General features: G+C 38.7%; 1 protein-coding gene and 1 long non-coding RNA gene across 2 annotated transcripts in view; both read left to right on the top strand.

Moving 5' to 3' along the window:
* The window catches only part of LOC120941686 (contactin-associated protein-like 4), a 466073-nt gene that overhangs the window by 202098 nt on the left and 243305 nt on the right, over window positions 1–20670 (top strand). The window lies entirely within an intron of this gene.
* LOC120941692 lies at window positions 11595–17502 on the top strand. Its single transcript, XR_005749574.1, has 3 exons — window positions 11595–12496; window positions 12602–12727; window positions 16989–17502. It is a non-coding gene; the product is annotated as an uncharacterized LOC120941692 (long non-coding RNA).

Here is a 20670-nt window from a genome sequence, read left to right on the forward strand (position 1 = left end):
GTAGTTTTTTTCTAGTAATCTTTGCAGGCAATATACATCAACGAACAGCTTCTGCAGTCTTTGCTTAAGGGATCACACGATTTCTGCTTTCATGTCTATTACAGTGCAAAAGTACTGGTTGATGCTCTTAGAGGCAGTTTAACCACTTAAGGACCGCCTCATGTACATATACGTCAGCAGAATTGCACAGGCAGGCACATCAACGTATATATACATCCTCTGCTTGACGTGGGTCGGGGGGTCCGATCGGGACCCCCCCTGGTACATGCGGCGGTCCCCGTGGCTTCAGGAGCGATCCGGGATGACGGCGCAGCTATTCGTTTATAGCCGCTCCGTCGCGATCGCTCCCCGGAGCTGAAGAACGGGGAGAGCCGTGTGTAAACACGGCTTCCCCGTGCTTCACTGTGTCGGCGCATCGATCGCGTCATCCCCTTTATAGGGAAGACACGATCGATGACGTCATTCCTACAGCCACACCCCCCTACACTAGTAAACACATACACAGTGATCCCTAAATGTTACAGCGCCCCCTGTGTTTAACTCCCAAACTGCAACTGTCATTTTCACAATAAAGAATGCAATTTAAATGCATTTTTTGCTGTGAAAATGACAATGGTCCCAAAAATGTGTCAAAATTGTCCGAAGTGTCCGCCATAATGTCGCAGTCACGAAAAAAATCGCTGATCGCCGCCATTAGTAGTAAAAAAAAAAATGCAAAAAAACTATCCCCTATTTTGTAAACACTATAAATTTTGCGCAAACCAACCGATAAACGATTATTGCGATTTTTTTACCAAAAATAGGTAGAAGAATACGTATCGGCCTAAACTGAGGGAAAAAAAATGTTATATATGTTTTTGGGGGATATTTATTATAGCAAAAAGTAAAAAATATTGCATTTTTTTCAAAATTGTCGCTCTATTTTTGTTTATAGCGCAAAAAATAAAAACCGCAGAGGTGATCAAATACCACCAAAAGAAAGCTCTATTTGTGGGGAAAAAAAGACGCCAATTTTGTTTGGGAGCCACGTCGCACGACCGCGCAATTGTCTGTTAAAGCGACGCAGTCCCGAACTGTAAAAACCCCTTGGGTCTTTAGGCAGCATTTTGGTCCGGGGCTTAAGTGGTTAATGTCAGCAGTTCTATGACTGGGAATTACTGACTACAACACTATATGCAAATTTAGTAATTAATTATACAATGAGTGTTAGGTAGGTTATACATCTGTGTCTCTCATAATATACAGACTTTAGACAAAAAAGAAAAAACAGAAAACCCACTCATTACTGTGTGGTGAACTAGTAAGGGGTCTTAAGAAACCTTTTAAAGACAAACTTCAGCATGAGCAAATATTGCCTTGATACAAAGGGCATGAACATGTACATTATTACTTGAATCTTGTTGTGATTTGTGTATTTTCTTCAGATATGTGCAGTAATCCAATGTGAAACTTTGCCTCTGTGCAGGCCAGTTACTGCTAGTCTCTAGCCTTGTGCAAGGTGACTGGTCTTGTATCTGCCCCTCCTGTAGTTTTCTGCAGGCAGCCTGTAGTAAGGGGACCTGCTAGATCCAAACAGCTCTACTGTCTGCACAGTTTAGTTTCAGATAATCTCACCATTAATTTTACAATGTAGACTCGGGTAATACTGATCTTTAGTGCACACCAAGTAGATCTATACCCATTGTGACTGTTGAAAAATGATTTAAATAACATTTTTTTGTGCCTGAATTTTAGCTTTAAAAGCTTACTTTATGAATGAATCAATATCGTTATTTTTATTTTTAGACTTTCAAAACAAAGAAAGTGATTGTGCAAGTTTGAGAATGATAGGGTGACTGGTGAAATGCTGGCTGTCAGCTTCATTGACACTGCAGTCTGTAGGTAATAAAAGGGGTTTCGTTCAACAATATTTCACAAGGATAATATTTGTGACTTTCCTATTAACCTGACAGAGGTTACCTGTGCCCTACTCCATCAAAAATGATAAAAAGGGACATACAAACTTAAAAAAATGCATTAAACATCTAGACACCAGATTCTCATTAAGGATTAGATACCTTTTAAATGTGGTGTTAAAGCAAGTGTTGTGATCTTTACCTTTATGCTATGCTTTAGTTCATCAAAAATGTAAATGTTTAAATAGGTAATGGCAAGTATTTGATATCAATTATATATTATGAACTGACTGGGCACTCTAGCCCTCTTTGCATATTTCACATAAATGAAGCCATCTGAATGAATTCCTGATGAAATGATTCAAGGTTAGCCAAGGTAACCAATTTGTATGCACTCATTTAAATTTATTCCAGAGCCCTACTTTAGACAGATTAAAAGATCTTTGCAATGCTTCTAGGAAACTAATGATATACATATTATCTGTAAGCAGGACATTTATCAACTATTCTTATTGATCTCATGATAGATAAACAAGTCTCCTTTTTGTAATCCAATAATCTTGTGTGTGATAGATAAAGTCATACATACGTAAATGAAAATAAAGATATAAATGAGTAACCTACTCATAGGTAATATTTTGGATAATATGCAGGAATAGTCCATATGCGTGTTTAGTGATATTATAGTTTCCCCAGTGAATATAGAAAATCACAATTTAGTAAAGTAAAGTCTAGGTTTATTGTCCTAGAGACAGAGTGAAGAGAAAGGTTAACAGGCAGCTAGCTTAGCATAACTTGCCGCCGTAGCAAAAATGGAACACACAATAAAACATAAAAAGATAAGAGACAATATTACAGCTCACGGGGAGCAGAGAAACATATTGAAAGCATCATTCCTTGTATGTACCCAGTGCCCAAATAATGTCCCGCAGTATTATTGTGTGGCTTGTAACACTACAGAGCACTGATATTCTATAGTATCTTGTTTATGCAATTATTAAAGTTGAACTCCAGGCAAACCTAAAACATAAAAGACATACTGGTAATTTAACACGGTTATGTATTATTTAAAATTACAAGCATGTATAATAGCACTAGCCAACATATCCAATATTCCTCAAAATATCTACCTCCAGTAATCCTTTGCATGGCAGCACTCAGATTGCAAGAGTTTATTTGCACAAGTTAATTTATATTTAAATATATATCCTGATAAAATGACATGCAATTTATCTCAGCGTAAAATAAAAAGAAGCATTTTTCAACCCAGCACTATAAAATAGCATAATATGATCTAACTGGTAAATTTTGCCTTACAGCTGGATTGCTGCATTTACATAACATAGGTCTTAATACTAAATAGTAAAAAAGGCATCCCTTGCTAATAATGCTAACAGGGCTCAACACATCACCCACTATAACATAATAGAACCCTAAATTAAAATTGTCTTCTTGCAATATTCCTATGAATTGCACATTGCTGTGTTAAAATGAATGTGTTCAAATAAGAACTTCTTATTTTTCTACAAATCTGGCCAACTGCCCAGATTTAGTTTTAGAAAACGAAATCTGGACAACGACTGAATTGACAGAAATCTGGCAGACTATATACTAAAACTCTCTCCCTTCACCTGTTTCCATATTAACCATGACAATTAGATACCAACCTTTTGTGGCAAAAGTGTGCTTCTTGTAGACATATAGATAAAACCAAACATTTGTTTTCATACTATCTATTTCAAACTACATATAATATTAAACTATAGTATGATACTATTGTTCATTCAGATATAATGCATTAAGAATCAATGTACAATATCTGTGTCTTTTTTTGTATATTCAATTTATGTGTGTCTTCATATTTGTAAAGTGGCTGGGTGTGCAGTGAGAGCACTATAACCACAAGTGCCATCTCTTTTCAACTTTTTCAGAAGTTGGCTTCTTCATTTCTCCAACAAGTGGCATCATTCAAACCTTGGGCTTCACTTTAAGGGACTATTTACATGGGCTGTGTTTCAAGTTGGTGGAATTACTACCCCCATGCATATAATATGTGTTAAAAGCCACAGCCAACAGGGAGGTGGCTAGATTTGTATCACGTACTGTACGCATCAGTGGTTAGCATTAATGCTTTTTTACATATAATCTCTGATCAAGGTAGTTACATGTGTTTAATCACTTTGACCAGTTTTGGACACACAAGCGGATTTTCCGTTGGGTAAAATTGGATGGTTTTCCTGATGGAATTCCGCTCAAGCTTGGCTTTCATACACACGGTCACACCCAATTCCGACCGTCAAGAACGCCGTGAAGTACAACATGTACAATGGCACTATAAAATGGAAATTCCATTCCAACGGCGATTCACACTTTTCAGTCTTCGTGCTTTTCAGATCGTTCAGTCTGGTCTGACAGAAGACGCAGGCTGTTGCAGTACCACAGACTGGGGACATATATGTTATCTTCTGCTGTTCCTGATCTCTCTAAATTTATTACCAGATTGTGCTCCCTATTGTATGGACTTCTCAAGCTACCAATTCTCTTTTTCAAATACTTGATTTCTGCCCTGGGGTCCAAAGGCTTCGCAAATTCCAGCAGTTTCTCCAGTGTTGCCTTCCTCTTTATTTTCTTATGAACCAGATTTGTTTTGCTTATGTAAATACTTACCTATGTGTTTTTATTAAAAAAGGACAGTTTGTTTGTGAGTAGGCAGGTACATTTCAAAAATACTATGTCAAATTAACAAGGGAACCAACACCAACCTCCTTGAGGTTAAAAAATATGAGATAATAATAATGTTGTGGTAACTTGACACACAAAAAAAATATGGAGATCACTAAAAAATAATAAAAAAATATTAAAAAAACAGGAGATCTTGATAAAAAAAAAAGACTATAAAAAATAATTCTAAACATTATTATGGAGATCTGGCTTCAAAAACTAAAACGATTATTCAGGAGATCACAAGAAATAATAAAGAAATAAGTTTGTCAGAACTCTGTGTGAATATCAGCAGCAAAACAACTTCATTATTCTAGCATTATAAAGAAGAAAAGAATGCGCTGAATTAAACGATCCAATAATTTGCAGCGTGACGAATGTGCTATCTCCATTACGAACACTAGTTTTACCAGACCGAGCGCCTCTGTCTCATACTTGATTCTGAGCATGCATGTTTTTTTGCACTTCAGAATTGCATACAGACAAACGGTTTTTCCGCTAGGATTTTTTTTCCGTCTGGAAAATAGAGAACCTGCTCTGTTTGAAAAAGTCCGATGGAGCATACACACGGCTGGGATTCCCAACCAATAGCTCTCATCTGACTTTTTCAGATGGGAAAACCGATCGTGTTTACGTGGCATTACAGTACGCATCCATGGATGGTGTTTCTGCAGTGCATGCAATTCTGGATGCAACTAACTGTCCAGTCTGTATGCAATCATAACTAAGAGCTAAGGGCCAGATTCACGTAGAAGTGCGGCGGCGTAACGTATCGTAGATACGTTTCACCGCCGCAAGTTTTCATCGCAAGTGCCTGATTCACAAAGCACTTGCAATGAAAACCTACGCTGGCGGCCTCCGGCGTAAGCCCGCGTAATTCAAATGGGCGTGTGCCATTTAAATTAGGCACGCTCCCGCACCGGACCTACTGCACATGCTCCGTTTCGAAATTCCCGCCGTGCTTTGCCGAAGTGACGTCATTTTTTCGAACGGCGACGTGCGTAGCGTACTTCCGTATTCCCGGAAGTCTTACGCAAGAAGGAACAAATTTCAAATTTCGACGCGGGAACGACGGCCATACTTTATACAGCACATACGTGTGCTGTGTAAAGTTAGGGCACCAAAAACGACGACTAACTTTGCGACGGGAAACCAGACTAGCAGCGACGTAGCGAACGCGAAAAACTGTTGTGGATCGCTGTAACTCCTAATTTGCATACCCGACGCTGGTTTATGACGCAAACTCCCCCAGCGGCGGCTGCGGTACTGCATCCTAAGATCCGACACTGTAAAACAATTACACCTGTCGGATCTTAGGGCTATCTATGCATAACTGATTCTATGAATCAGTCGTATAGATACTCTGAGAGATACGACGGAGTATCTGACATACTCCGTCGTATCTCCTTTGTGAATCTGGCCCTAAGAGTGCTGCTGCAGCTATTTGCCCTAGTTCATCAGTGTGAATGAGGCCCTAGTTACCACCCACATGACAATTAGACTTTAATGAAAAGCATTATCTAAATTATCAATAAAACATCAGTGTAATTAGTGGATTGTATTTAAACAAATTTAATAACATTTGTATTTCAAGCAGCTATCAAAGTGTTGGTGGGTATTTGGCTGTGGATTAAAAAATTACAGTGATGTAATGAATGTTTGCATACATTTCTAATTTAAGAATAAAGAAAAGTGAACAAAGCAAATGCTGCCTAACAATAACTATGTGTATGCTTATTTCAGTGCTTGTGTGCTTTGTATATTTTTTCAGATATGTGTAGAGATCCAATATGAAACTTTGCTTTTGTGCAGAAGTCTCCTATAATAAAAATAAGTCACTGCTACTCTATCTCTTTGTGCCAGATGGTTGGTCTTGCATCATCCATTCCTTCTCCTAATTTCCTGCAGACAGTGTGTAGCAGGTGGGCCTTTTGGATCATTCTCACAAGTTATGTGCCACAAAGTGATGATGTCACTACTACTTTTTCAAGGTAATAATTAGGTGAAAATACTTCTTCAGGCCTGATGTAAGCTTGGTCTTAACTTAACATGTTCTTCGTTTTGTTAAAAGTCAAACTTTTGAGGTGTGTTGGGAGTACCAAGCTAAATGTCCCATGATGCATTGCTGTGCATTGTTAACTCTAGTCAGGGAAAATACTTTAACCAATAATGTGTTTGGGCCAAAGTTGCACACCCCTTAGTGTAATAGTCAGTGCATCACTGCAACGTTCTTAAGGCTATTTTCTGTTAGAATCAAATGTTAGGGGACATTACATTCACCCAGTGAAAGGCAACAAATATAAACTCACATTACACACATATTACAAAAATTACAGGTATTATTCATGACTTTTACATGAATGTTAAAGTATAATTTTATATTTTTTTGCAGAAATCTTCCTGCTTTATGCCTCTGAAATTGGGTGAGATTGTGTGCAGTAAATCTACACAATTTTAATAGTCTTTCTCAGAAAAATATATAGAGTGGGATCATAGGAAGCAATTCTGTATAACTGTTATAATGTATCAAAAATGCAGTCTAATTTAAAATGTATGGATGGAATTGCCTGCCCTCTTGCCCTCTTCCTCAGAAACCCCTCTCCAGCTTAAAAGCTGTGGTGCAAAATGTTTTTGTCTTCAATTTAAAAAGAAGACATCATCTTTTTCCAGATGCAATCTTCCTGCTTGTTCCCTAAGAAATAGTCTCAAAAATATGTAAATAGTGTGATTCCAGTTGGTGCAATTTTTCTATTTTCAATTTAAAGTAAATGTTTTTTTTTTCCTGATGCAATGTGCTTGCACTCTCCCTTAGATATTGTGGCCTATACAATAAAGGTTTAAAAGTTGTACTATAAATCTGTACAATTTTTTTGTTTTCTGAAACAAAGACACACAAGTTTTTATTGCCAGACACAATATGCCTGCTCTATCCCATAGAAATAAAAATATATAAAGCTCTAGGGGGTTTGCGAGTAATTTTCTAGTAAAGTGCAGGTTTTAATGAATAACACATGAAAACATTGCTTCAGAGGGGAACAGGTTAAAGAGGAACTCAATTGGTAGCCGTATAGCCAGAAAAAAGACTAGTCACAAGTCAGAGGCTTCAATGTCCTAGAATCACACTGTAGATGTGCAGCTATGCTGTTAAATGCACAATACGTGCCAATAACATTTCTAGATGATCTCTATAATTTTTCAAATCTTTACTTTTTGACTTTAACTACTTGCCGACCGCCCACCGCCGTTATACATCATCACTTTAGAGATGAATATCTCGGTAACGGTAGCAGCTGCTGCCACAATCGAGATATTCATCTCTTCTGTGGGCGGCTGTGTTAACGATAATGGCGGTCTCCGCGGCGAATCCGCCGCGAGATCGCCGTTATCGGTGGCGGGAGAGGGGCCCCCCCCCTCCCGCCGCTGTTCCGTGCCCTCCGCCGCTTACCGGAGCCGTCGGTAGCGGCGGAGGAGATCGCGACCATCCGGCAGCTGAGCGGGGACGAGACTGAAGGAAAAATCTCCTTCGCCCGTCCCCATAGCTCCGCTGGGCGGAAGTGACGTCAAAACGTCAGTCCCGCCCAGCGTCTTAAAGAAACATTTTTTTTTTTGTCATTTGAAAAAATTACATTTCCAAATTTTTTTTTTTTTTTGCATTTAAGCCTAAATATGAGATCTGAGGTCTTTTTGACCCCAGATCCCATATTTAAGAGGACCTGTCATGCTTTTTTCTATTACAAGGGATGTTTACATTCCTTGTAATAGGAATAAAAGTGATAATTTTTTTTTTTTTTCAGTGTTAAAAATTGTAAAATAAATAAAAATAAATGCGAAAAGCAAAAAAAATGTTTTTTAAAGCGCCCCGTCCCGACGAGCTCGCGCGTAGAAGCGAACGTATACGCGAGTAGCGCCGACATATGAAAACGGTATTCAAACCACACAAGTGAGGTATCGCCGCGATCGTTAGAGCGAGAGCATTAATTTTAGCCCTAGGCCTACTCTGTAACTCAAAAAATGCAACCTGTAGAATTTTTTAAACGTCGCCTATCAAGATTTTTAAGGGTAAAAGTTTGACGCCATGCCACGAGCGGGCGAAATTTTTAAGCGTGACATGTTGGGTATCATTTTACTCGGCGTAACATTATCTTTCACAATATATAAAAAAATTGGGCCAAATTTATTGTTGTCTTATTTTTTCATTTAAAAAAGTGAATTTTTTCCAAAAAAAGTGCGCTTGTAAGACCGCTGCGCAAATACGGTGTGACAAAAATTATTGCAATGACTTCCATTTTATTCTCTAGGGTGTTAGAAAAAAAATATATATAATGTTTGGGGGTTTTAAGTAATTTTCTAGCAAAAAAAAATGGTTTTGTCTCGTAAACACCGACTCTGAAAAACAGGCCCGGGGCTAAAGTGGTTAAAATATTTTAATGAAAAATAAATACAATTAATTTCGATTTTTTTAACCTTTAACTCCTTAGCTGTGTACTGTACTTTAAATTAGAGATATTAAAATAATGTTTTTGATTTGTATCCATTATTTGTTTTTTCCATGTTAAATGTATCCAATCCATTGTTTCCTACTGGAAATGTTGAATAACCCCAGTAAAGGAATTGCATAATACTCACCAAACGTGTTTAATGGAAACCTTTGCAAAAATAAATATGTAAGCTGCCATCATTGATCACTTTTTGAAAACGGTAGTTACCTGTCTGTCATTATAGCAAAATGGTGACAACTGGATGTAATCCAAACAGTCACGGCTATTCCATTCCATTTATCATGGCACAATGTCCTAGCATTGAGTGTACACAAAATACGTGTGTTTGCATGGTAATAAATGTTTGATTTTCCATCTTCAGAAATTGTAACACTAGTCAGGGTGGATATGCAACAATTTTGTTTATTTGTACTGTGACAGTGTGAGACTCTGCCATTGTGATAAGGGAAATATATAGGACACTTGGGGCCAGATTCACGTAGAAGTGCGGCACCGTACAAGTTTTCATCGCAAGTGCCTGATTCACAAAGCACTTGCAATGAAAACATACGCTGGCGGCCTCCGGCGTAAGCCCGCGTAATTCCAAGGGGCGTGTGCCATTTAAATTAGGCGTGCTCCCGCGCCGTACCTACTGCGCATGCTCACTTTTGAATTTCCCGCCGTGCTTTGCGCGAAGTGACGTCATTTTTTTCGAACGGCGACGTGCGTAGCGTACTTTCATATTCCCGGACGTCTTACGCAAGAATTTTTTTGGGGAATTTTGACGCGGGAACGACGGCCATACTTTAACATGGGCTGTGTAAAGTTAGGGCAGCTAAAACGATGACTAACTTTGCGATGGAAAACTAGACTAGCAGCGATGTAACGAACGCGAAAAACCATTGTGGATCGCCGTAAGTACTAATTTGCATACCCGACGCTGGTTTACGACACAAACTCCCCCCAGCGGCGGCCGAGGTATTGCATCCTAAGATCCGACAGTGTAATTCAATTACACCTGTCGGATCTTAGGGCAAACTATGAATTCTATGAATCAGTCGCATAGTTAGGAAGCCCCTAAAACAGCCCCTAAAACAGAGCCCCTAAAACAGAGATACGACGGCGTATCAGGAGATACGCCGTCGTATCTCTTTTGTGAATCTGGCCCATGGTTCTCCCATATGCAAATTGAAGGGCTCCAGAATATTGATTCTGAATGGAGAGAGGTGGTTTTTCATCCTTCTCCGAGTTGGGGGATTTCGAAAAAGGTTTCGGTAGGGAAAAAAATCTCCAACCAAGTGTCCAGGTCTGGCAGGAGACCAGTAGTCTGTAAGTGCAGTCTGTAAATACAGAATCCTTTTAATGAAGTACTTGGACATAGTTTGGAGCTTCCATTAGGAGACAGAGACAGCACTCCATTCTGGAGAGGTTCCTTGTCCATAGCGCTGCGAAAGTTGAGATGACTAAGCAAGTCTGGGAGATAAAGCTGAGATGACTAGGAGAGTTCAGGGGACTGAAGGAATCTGGAAGTCTTAGAGGAGTGAGAGAGCCGGTGGTGTCAGGAAAACCCTGATCGAGAACCTTAATTTTGTTTAGCCACTTTCTCTCTCTCTCTCTAGTTCCAGGAGCAAAAATCCACACGTCCCACGATTGTGTGATCTCTGTGATTTGTAACAGAGATCACATAGTACCAGGGCCAATCACAGTGAATGGGATTTTGCCTGACGTGCCTGAAGGGAATTTTGGGCCCCTCTATATGGCTAGCCTGTGAAAAATTCTCACACATGTGATATCACCATACTCTGCAGGAATAAAATAATGTGTTTTGGGTGTAATTCTAAGTATGCATATTTTCATTTTCTTTCCTGTATTTTCCAAAAACTTGTGGTGAAAAATAAAATTTTCAAAAGCTCTGCATACGCAAATACCCTTCTGTTCACCTACTTTGGTCCTTTTAGAATGGGAAGCATTTAATCACAGATGTTATCAATGTGTTTGTATGTGTTTATGAAGATACATTTTATATGTATTGAAAACCAGAATAAAGCAGCAATTAATATACTCTTGCTCCAACATCTAAGCAACTTCAGGCATAAGTGAAGGCCTGTTCTACAACATGACTGAAGGAATATTCCAAAGTCATGTACAAGCAAAAAAGTATACTCATAATCAAACTTGCCTGTCAGCCAAGCCATCAGGAAGCACAGAAATAAAGCTGTCACTGAAGTTGGCTTTCTGCCATCACTAGACCTGTCTGGAATTAACACAATTTTGTACAGTTTGATTTCCCTTATATTTAGTAGCAGTGTGCCAGGCAATGGACCAGAAATGATTTCCTAATGTAAGGAGAGGAAAAATGTGGCGCTAATGAAACTCATATAATGAATAGGGAAAAAACATTTCTAGCTAAAAAAATAAAAATAGACACATAGATAGATAGATAGATAGATAGATAGATAGATAGATAGATAGATAGATAGATAGATAGATAGATAGATAGATTTGTTCATGCTAAGTTTGTCTACGCAGCTCAATGACTGAAATTAAGAGTTTCCACTTCAGTCAACTTCAATTCACAAATTTTGTCTGCAGGGAGATCAGTAATTTAACTCTGCTTAGCTATAATCATGACATTTAATCTTATTACTCTTATTGCAAGGCCTTTAAACAGGACATCATGGCTGGTTTAATAAATGATCAAGATACCAAAAATGAGTAGAAGGCCAAGAGCATCAAAGGAGATGCAGGTGAGTTATTTAGGATATGTTGTTGGTGTGCATTTTTAAAAGATGGTAAACAAGAGAAAATAAAAATGAAAATTCTCTTTTTTTTCTCGGCACTGCTGCAGCTGGTGGAGCATCAAAGAAATTCATAATTACAGAGTCAAAAGAGAACCTGTGGCAGAAAATGAACATTGCAAGACTTTTTTGATAGTGAATTGGGGATGAGCAAGCTGGACATTCAGAAAACAGAGCAGGAATTCCCCAAATCCTGAACGTAGTAACAAGCTCTATGGAAGTCTATGGAAGCCTATGTTGTTATTTTTCTGCCTTTTTTTTTTACTTTCAATACATTTTTTATTGAGATTTCATGTAGGGTTACATTTTCTGCCTCTTTTTAAGGCTAATTTGCAAGGGGATGTCTTAAAACTGAATTCATTGTTACAGAACAGTATGGCATAGTAACATTTAAATGTTTAAAAATGCCCCCTTTACCCTTCTCTTACCTATGCTGCTTAATCTGTGTAAAACAATGTGTATACTTACCTATTTTCAGTCCGCACTGACCTGGCCATGTGATCCGCAGATCCAGCTCCCCTGTGTCAGTCAGTGGCAACTGCAGGGGAGCAGATGAAGCACCAAACATGAAGTTCATCCCTCTAGTGAATGTGCTAACAGTTCTGTAAGTTTCCATTCTTATGTTATACAAGTCTTTTAAAAATCTTATTTTGTAAAGTTCTCTCTAAGTGTAAGTACAGTGTAGCTAATATTGGCCTTTCTCATCCAGGGTTGTGCAGTGCGGATTGATCTCCAGCCTGACAATGCCTGATAATGCCTACATAATTCCGACACCAATGTCATTTGGCAAAGTCAGTGGCATACTACCCTTATAACCTCTCCCCTCACCTCTCAGGTAAGTAACCTCTGGCACCAGATTTTTTGAGAATTCTGTCCACCTTATACCAATGTATGAGGGCTTTTCTCCACTGTAAAGGGCCATTATTTTATTTGTTTAATTTCATATTTATTTGCACAAATCATTTGACCTATGGCATAAGGGAGTTTTAAAGATTATCTGTTCCGGATGTTAACCACTTGCCGCCCGCCAATTGCAGATTGACGTCGGCAAAGTGGTTCCAATATCCTGACTGGACGTCATATGATGTCCTCAGAATATTGAGCCGCTGCGCACCCCCGGGGGAGCTGTCAGTGTCAGCTGTCAGTGTCAGTCTGACACCCCGCAACACCGATCTAGGTAAAGAGTCTCCGACGGAGACTCTTTACCACGTGATCAGCCGTGTCCAATCACGGCTGATCACGTTGTCTGGGCGGGAAGGTGTATAAGTGCCCTGTATGGAAGTGGTTAAATACCTTATGTATACCACATTCCTTTTTTTTTAATTATTATATGTACTGTATAGCTTGCTTAATGTTATTAATGTACCATAAACTCTAGATATAATTTTCTCCTGGTATCATCATAGGCCATTGAAGATGCCCTTAGATGTGTCAACATGCTTTAATCTACTAGTAATTGCAACATCCTGAACCTTTAGTACAGTCCCAGATAGCAAGGGTAACTTGCCACAAATTTGTGACAGTGTTGAATTGTAAGTCTGGTAACTTGCTGCAAATTTTCACTGGCAAGTTGTACACTTGCAGAGTATTTGAAGCACAAATTCTAGTTGACACTTTTCCAATTTGTAACAAATTTGCATGGCAAGTCTCTAGCAAGAGCAACTTTACAGTGTTGAGTCTACAGCAAGAGCTTGGAAAGTTTAAAGCATGAAAATTCAGGCACAGTGACCACATGTGGTGGGATGAATATTGTACAACATAACTGAACCAGAACTTGCAGCAAACTTATAGAATGTTGATCTGGAGTCATGCAATGCGGACTTGCTGCAATTGTACAACACACTTGTGAAGCCTGGCAAGTCTAGCAATGGCTTAGAAAGTCATTTTCAAACTTGCAGCACAAATGCTTGCTATCTGGGGTGGCATCTATACATCTTGGGGTTATGAGAAACAACTAATGAAGCATTGTATTTAATCTTCTAAAATCTAAAGAGGTTGACTTGATATGTCAGATGACATGGGAAAAATATTATCAATAACTGTACCTCAATTCTATACTTTGATTGCACAAAGGCACCAGCAATACATTTGTGATTTTCTATTTTTATTTTAAAAAAAACTGTCATTTACTTTCAGCTCTTCTCCTGGAAATCCATAATTAATGTAAAACTAATTTATTAACATCTTTTAACCACTTCCATACCGTAGGATGTCATATAACGTCCTGGAATTCAGTGGGGTATATCTGAAAGATGTCTGCAGCTACAGGCATCATTCAGATATCCTTTTTTTCAGGCGGCGATTCTGCGCACCATAAGAATGATCATAGCGGCAGTTCTGCCGCTTGATCATTCTTACAGGCGGTGCTTCTCCGGGCTCTCCAGTGCCATCGGAGGCCCAGAGAACGAATCGGCCACTGCCGAATGAAGAGCAAAGAGATTTCCGCTGAAAGCATCAGATCGGTGAATTTTTTTTCCCGACCTCATGCTTTCCAGCCTGGAGCAGAGATGTGGGGTTTTACGGTGGCAGGTCAGCTCTGCTGGGCGAGATCACGTATATCTACGTCATCTCGCCGAGCAGCCAATAGAGGCGCAAGCGCGTCGCCGGAGGCACGCACGCACGCCCCCCGATCGCCCGCTGACGCGCGTGCCCGGTGGGCGTGATCACCGCTGGGCACCCGCGATCGCTCGTTACAGAGTGAGAACCGTGAGCTGTGTGTGTTGTAAACACACAGCTCCCGGTCCTGTCAGGGGGAGAAGAGCCTGATTGTCTGTTCATACAATGTATGAACAGCGATCAGTCATTTCCCCAAGTCAGTCCACACCCCCCTTCAGTTAGGACACACCCAGGGAACATACTTAACCCCTTCCTCACCCCCTAGTGTTAACCCCTTCCCTGCCAGTGGCATTTTTATAGTAATCAATGTATTTTTATAGCACTGATCGCTATAAAAATGGCAATGGTCCCAAAAATGTGTCAAACGTGTCCAAAGTGTCTGCCATAATGTAGTAAGAAACCGATAAAATTCGCTGATCGCCACCATTATTAGTAAAAAAAAAATATTAATAAAAATGACATAAAACTATCCCCTATTTTGTAAACGCTATAACTTTTGCGCAAACCAATCAATAAACACTTATTGCGATTTTTTTTACAAAAAATGTGTAGAAGAATACGTATCGGTCTAAACTGAGGAAACAAAATGTTTTTATATATTTTTAGGGGATATTTATTACAGCAAAAATATTCATTTTTTTCAAAATTGTCACTCTATTCACACCGCAGAGGTGATAAAATACCACCAAAAGAAAGCTCTATTTGTGGGGGGAAAAAAGACGCCAATTTTGTTTGGGAGCCACGTCGCACGACCGCGCAATTGTCAGTTAAAGCGATGCAGTGCCGAAACGCAAAAAGTGGCCTGGTCTTTGACCAGCAATATGGTCTAGGGTTGAAGTGGTTAAGGTTTGGTAAAGCGTGATTAAAGGTTTAGAATAATCTTAGGGTTGCTATGCTTTTGGTTTTTAATGTGGAACAGACCATTAACTCCCTGTCTTCTTCACACCACCCCTCACATAAAATACAAATATTTTACTTAAAACATTTGCAAAAAGAATAAACCTACAGTATATACTTCAAATATTAGGGTGATATAGGATGTGAGCTGCCATTTGGTCCAGGCTATTATTCTGACCCTGGCTTTCATACCTAGTGAGGTAATGACTTTGAATGAGCATACATTATTTACAAACAAAATACTCTGATATACTGTACCGAAAAAGTTGTGAAATAGTAGTGTGATGTGTGCCACCCAAAAGATTAAACCAATAAAAAAATAAATGAATAAAATATAAGTTATAAATACCAGTAAATAATATCAGCAAGGAAGCTCTCATTTTTAAATGATCATGTGCTTGCTTTTTACATGTGCAATTTAGCCACAATTAGCATGCGGTAGGAGAGAAAATTAGCTGAAAGTAAAATTTGCTGTGATACATGACTTTGTTTATAGACAGTTTTATTTATAAAAGTGTAATGAAGGTTTAGATCATCTAATCGATCTTCATGGCATTCCCATATCCATGGCTGTTGTAAAATCAACATAATTCAATGTAGGTTGCTAAATGATATTTGGTATATGAGCTACATGTAATCTTCTGCAATACTTGGAGAGGGAGGTTGAGCACCCTGAGCCAATCATGACAATATTGCTTACAGGAAACCTGCTAAAAAGGAAAGGGGTGCCAAGGAAGTCCTTAGTGCTTCTTCATTGTCCAAATTACATGTTGGGATCGGTTTTGGTAGGGGCTCTGTTTCTGGGAAGTCCAGGATCTGACTAACATTTGTACTTAGATCAGCTAAACAGATTGACAATGCCGTAACAATAAAAACAAGCCCATGTATCAATATAATATTAATTTGTTTCGATAGAATTCAGCAAAACATTCTCTAAAGCATACTAACATGACTGCTACTTTTATTTAGAATGCATATGTTTTCTAAACAAGTATATCTTTTTACCCAAAACATATGCCATGCCTACTGCATCCTTTTTTGTATTGCTTATTACAATATATATTTTTTAGCAGTGCATATTGTTTTTTACATTTATTGGTACTGAGAGCTTCAGGGTGTAGGCCGCATTATGATAACTGTCCTTTGTGTAACATACTCTTATATATTTCTCTCAGCCCCCAAACATATATGTAAACATGTTTAGAAATTATTTGCAAAGCACACATTACAGAAAGGATCAGTGCATCCCGAAGAAGGCAAGACAAATAAAAACAATAAACTAATGTTAAACAAAAAAGCACATGAAATGCCACATAAAAATACTGCAAGATTTGCATAATAGCTTTGCTTGAGAATAATGTGTAACTTTCAACCTTGATGATAAAGACCTTCTTTTCTTTAAAAGTGGTAGACACCACAAAATCTGTCAATTTCAAAAGAAACATTAAGGTTAATGCATGTTGTGTGCGTTCCAACATCAGGACCTACTTGACAAATCATGAGAAATTCATGTGGATATCATTAGGTATAGAAAAGTAGTCCACCTTCTGGCTTCTTTTACAAATAATTTTTTCTCTCTACAGAAACAGAAACCGCTGCAATTTGCAACCACTGATGCACAATGCTGAAGCGAGAAAATGGGGCCCTAATATCTCTCTAGAATTTGACCATCTCTTTAATATGGAATATGGAACATATGAAGAGCTGCTATACATCCTTGAAAAGCTAAAAGATAAAAAACAAGCCATCCACTTCATAAACAACTATCAAGCCATAGAAAACTCATCAATTTTGCTAATGCTTTAACGACAAAGTTTATACAGTAGGTTGTCCACTTTAGAACTGGGTTCATGTGAGAGAATGGACTACAAAAACCATTTGCTCAAAAGAGCCACTGAAGTTCAAAATAATTTGACGCCTTATCATTAAGCTTCTCATAAGCAGAATCGTAAATTATAGACCTACAGTACAATGCTGAATACTTGAGTCTTTTCTGTACTTAGGGTGAAACAAAAATAATTTTAAGCTGATTGTAATGATATGTAATTCATGTGTTGATATTGATATTCTAAATTATTAAACACATTGCAAACAATATATTTTTGTGTTACTATTTTTAATCAGAAACACCTTTATTGAATAAACCAATAAAGACATAACAGAAGAAAGAATTAGGATACAGCAATGTATATTATTGCAGTACATATATTAATAAGGAGAGAAGAAAAAAGTATATATATATATATATATATATATATATATATATATATGTACACACATTTGCCAAAGTCTTGAATATCAGCCAAAAGAAGAATGATGTGTGTGTGTGTGTGTATGTATGTATATATATATATATATATATATATATATATATATATATATATATATATATATATATATTTTAGTTAATGTGTACTTGTTATTTGATTGGATATATATATTCAATCAAAGAACGAGTACACATTAACTAAAAGCATATGCTACTCATCTTGTTAAAGGTACATGTTACGTCAAAGAACTCTGGGACTTGCAATAGAAATGGAAAAGGTAAAGCTGCGCTGTAACATGAATCAGCATAAATGTCAATTATGCTGTATGTGATGCACACAAAACACCAGTGCAATATGAAAAAATAAGTGAAAAATGATGTGCAAAAGTCCATGAGAAGGATGTATCATAGAAAGTTCACAAATGTGACAGAAAGTTCTCCGAATGGGTGAAATTAGATATCCAGATGATTTTGTGAATCTGTATAGCAGATGACAGAATCCTCCACCACTTATATTCTAACTGCTTACCAAAGCAAGAAGTTAGTCAGGCATATAAACATATAAGCCACTTAAAGGGATCCGGGAAATGCTGTCAATCTCTCTCCAATCTCACCAGTCTTCTACATCAGACTCATCTCTCTCCATAAGTATGACCCAGAGGAGAAAAACACTAATGTAGCGTGATACCGTTTTGAAAGGTTTTAATGATAAAAAGTAGTGCACTCACATGTATGCAGTTTAAAAAGTGTGTGTATCGATAATAGCCGGCCGGCTCTACCGTCCGCTCGTCCTTCCGGGTAGACAGCGTGGTACGAATCGTGGTGACGTCAGCACGTCGCTCCTCCCTACGCCGTTTCGTCACAACAATGACTTCTTCCAGGGGCACCTAGGGCAATAGAAATACTAAAATAAAAAATAAAAACAGAAAAAAAACTGAAAACCACACGTGACCTCCATTATGACCAGAAAAAGACTATTGTCCTCTGAACCAACCAAACCCATTTGCCAACAGAACCCTGGATGGGATTACCCCTGAAGAATTCTGTCCCTCACCAACTGGTGCAGCGCTAGGCCTGAAACATCTAGCCAGGGTTTTCACATAAATTTCTAGTGAATGAGCATATTGTTCACTTGTTCTATCCACTGTCCCCTTGTGGGCACCTCAGGAGCAATTGAATACCACGCAATGAGTTTGTGGGCTATATATAATAAATGTAGGATTGCTGTATGTGCATGGGAATTAAGAAATTCCTCCTCAAGGGCACCCATCAGACAGACAACAGGATCTCTCGGGAGTTTAAACATATACACCTGTGATATAATGTCAATAACCTTGTTCCAATAGCGGGTAAGCTTGGAGCATCTCCAGAGCATATGCACAAGGTCACCATGATCTCATACGCTTTTTGGACAGATAGGCGTATCTCTACGCCCCAATTTATGTGAACTTGGGTTCGGTACACACTATGTAGTAAAAAAAAGATGAGAGAGTTTGTGTGAAGCCGATAATGACACCAACAGGGCAGAAGATAAGCAACGCTCCCATTTTTCACCATCTATTTCACCCAGTTCCTTTTCTCACTCCTGCCTGCACGGTAAGGCTGAGGCATCCTGTAATGCAGAGAGAAGAATAGAGTAGCTTCCAGAAATCATGCCTTTTTTGTCTTTTACCTGGATAACATCTTGAATGTCAGTTAGAAACAACTTGGAGAAACGAGACTGGGAATGAAGAGCATGTCTCAACTGCAAATATTGGTAAAATTGAGTTTGGGGAGAGCAAATTCTAAATGTAAATCAGAAAAGGCTTTAAGAATTGCCCCAACATATACTTGATATATATGTACAGTATATATAATCTCTGCTCCTTCCCATGCCTGCAACTCTTCGAGTTACAGAACTTCTCTATAATTAGGATTAAGTCAAAGTGGAGTATGAGAGAAAATCCTTGTATCCCCAACATCGCTTTAACCGAGGACCACATAGTTCTAAGCAAGGCTATTGTTGTAGCCTTTTTGTCAAGATGTGTAAAACCTGCTTCCAGAAAGGAAAACTGGGGACTATTGGATCATCTAGGAAGGAGAAGATGACTAATGGGGTCTAAGGGATCTACATGGCCCCATCCCACTATCTGCTGCAACTGGGACGCAATATAATATATTCTAGAGTGGGGAATAGATAAGCCACCCTGGCCCTTACTGTATTTTAAGGTCAATAAGTTTATTCGTGCCACATGTTTATGCCATATTAGTTCCTTAAATTGGGAATCTATTCAACATACAACAGCTGTGGAGGTCAGACCACTTTGATAAGATTAGCTCTTCTGACTACTGACAGTGGCAATTTGCATCAAGTAGTGCATTTAGACCAAAATTTACCAGGAGGGGATTAGGTTTAGTTTTAATATATTTTGAAGGATCTGGGGTGACTTGAATTCCCAAATAGCTAAAAGAGGAGACTATCTGCACCAGCTGTGCACAATCCGGTAGGGGAGAAGACAGGGGATCCATGAGAACTGACTTATTCCAATTCATGGAAAAGCCCAATAACTCACCAAAAGCCCCTATAAGAGTCATGACCTCCTGTAGAGATCCCCCAAGTGTCCCCCAGGTACAACAAGGTATGATCAGTGAGATGACATCTACCCAATCACACTATTAAAAATCAACAATATTAGGGGACTGCCAAATTCTCACTGCCAGGGCAAGGGCAAACAGCAGGGGTGAAAGAGGACACCCCTGCCAAGTGTCCCTATGAAGTACAAAAGGTTCTGACAGTTCCCTATTCATGCTATACACTATAAAATACCTGAATCCAGCCTTACTGTAGCTGCGTCAAGTGAGAATATTGCCCTATTACCAGTATTATCTGCAGTGATTTGTAGGTTCAGCAATAGCCTTCTTAGGTTTAAAGCCATAGACCTCATAGGAATAAACCCTGACTGGTCCCTATGGACTAACTTGTGTACAACCCTCGCCAAAGCTCTGGCTAATAGCTT

Source organism: Rana temporaria, chromosome 1 (genome assembly GCF_905171775.1).
Source record: "Rana temporaria chromosome 1, aRanTem1.1, whole genome shotgun sequence".
Classification (NCBI taxonomy): Eukaryota; Metazoa; Chordata; class Amphibia; order Anura; family Ranidae; genus Rana; species Rana temporaria.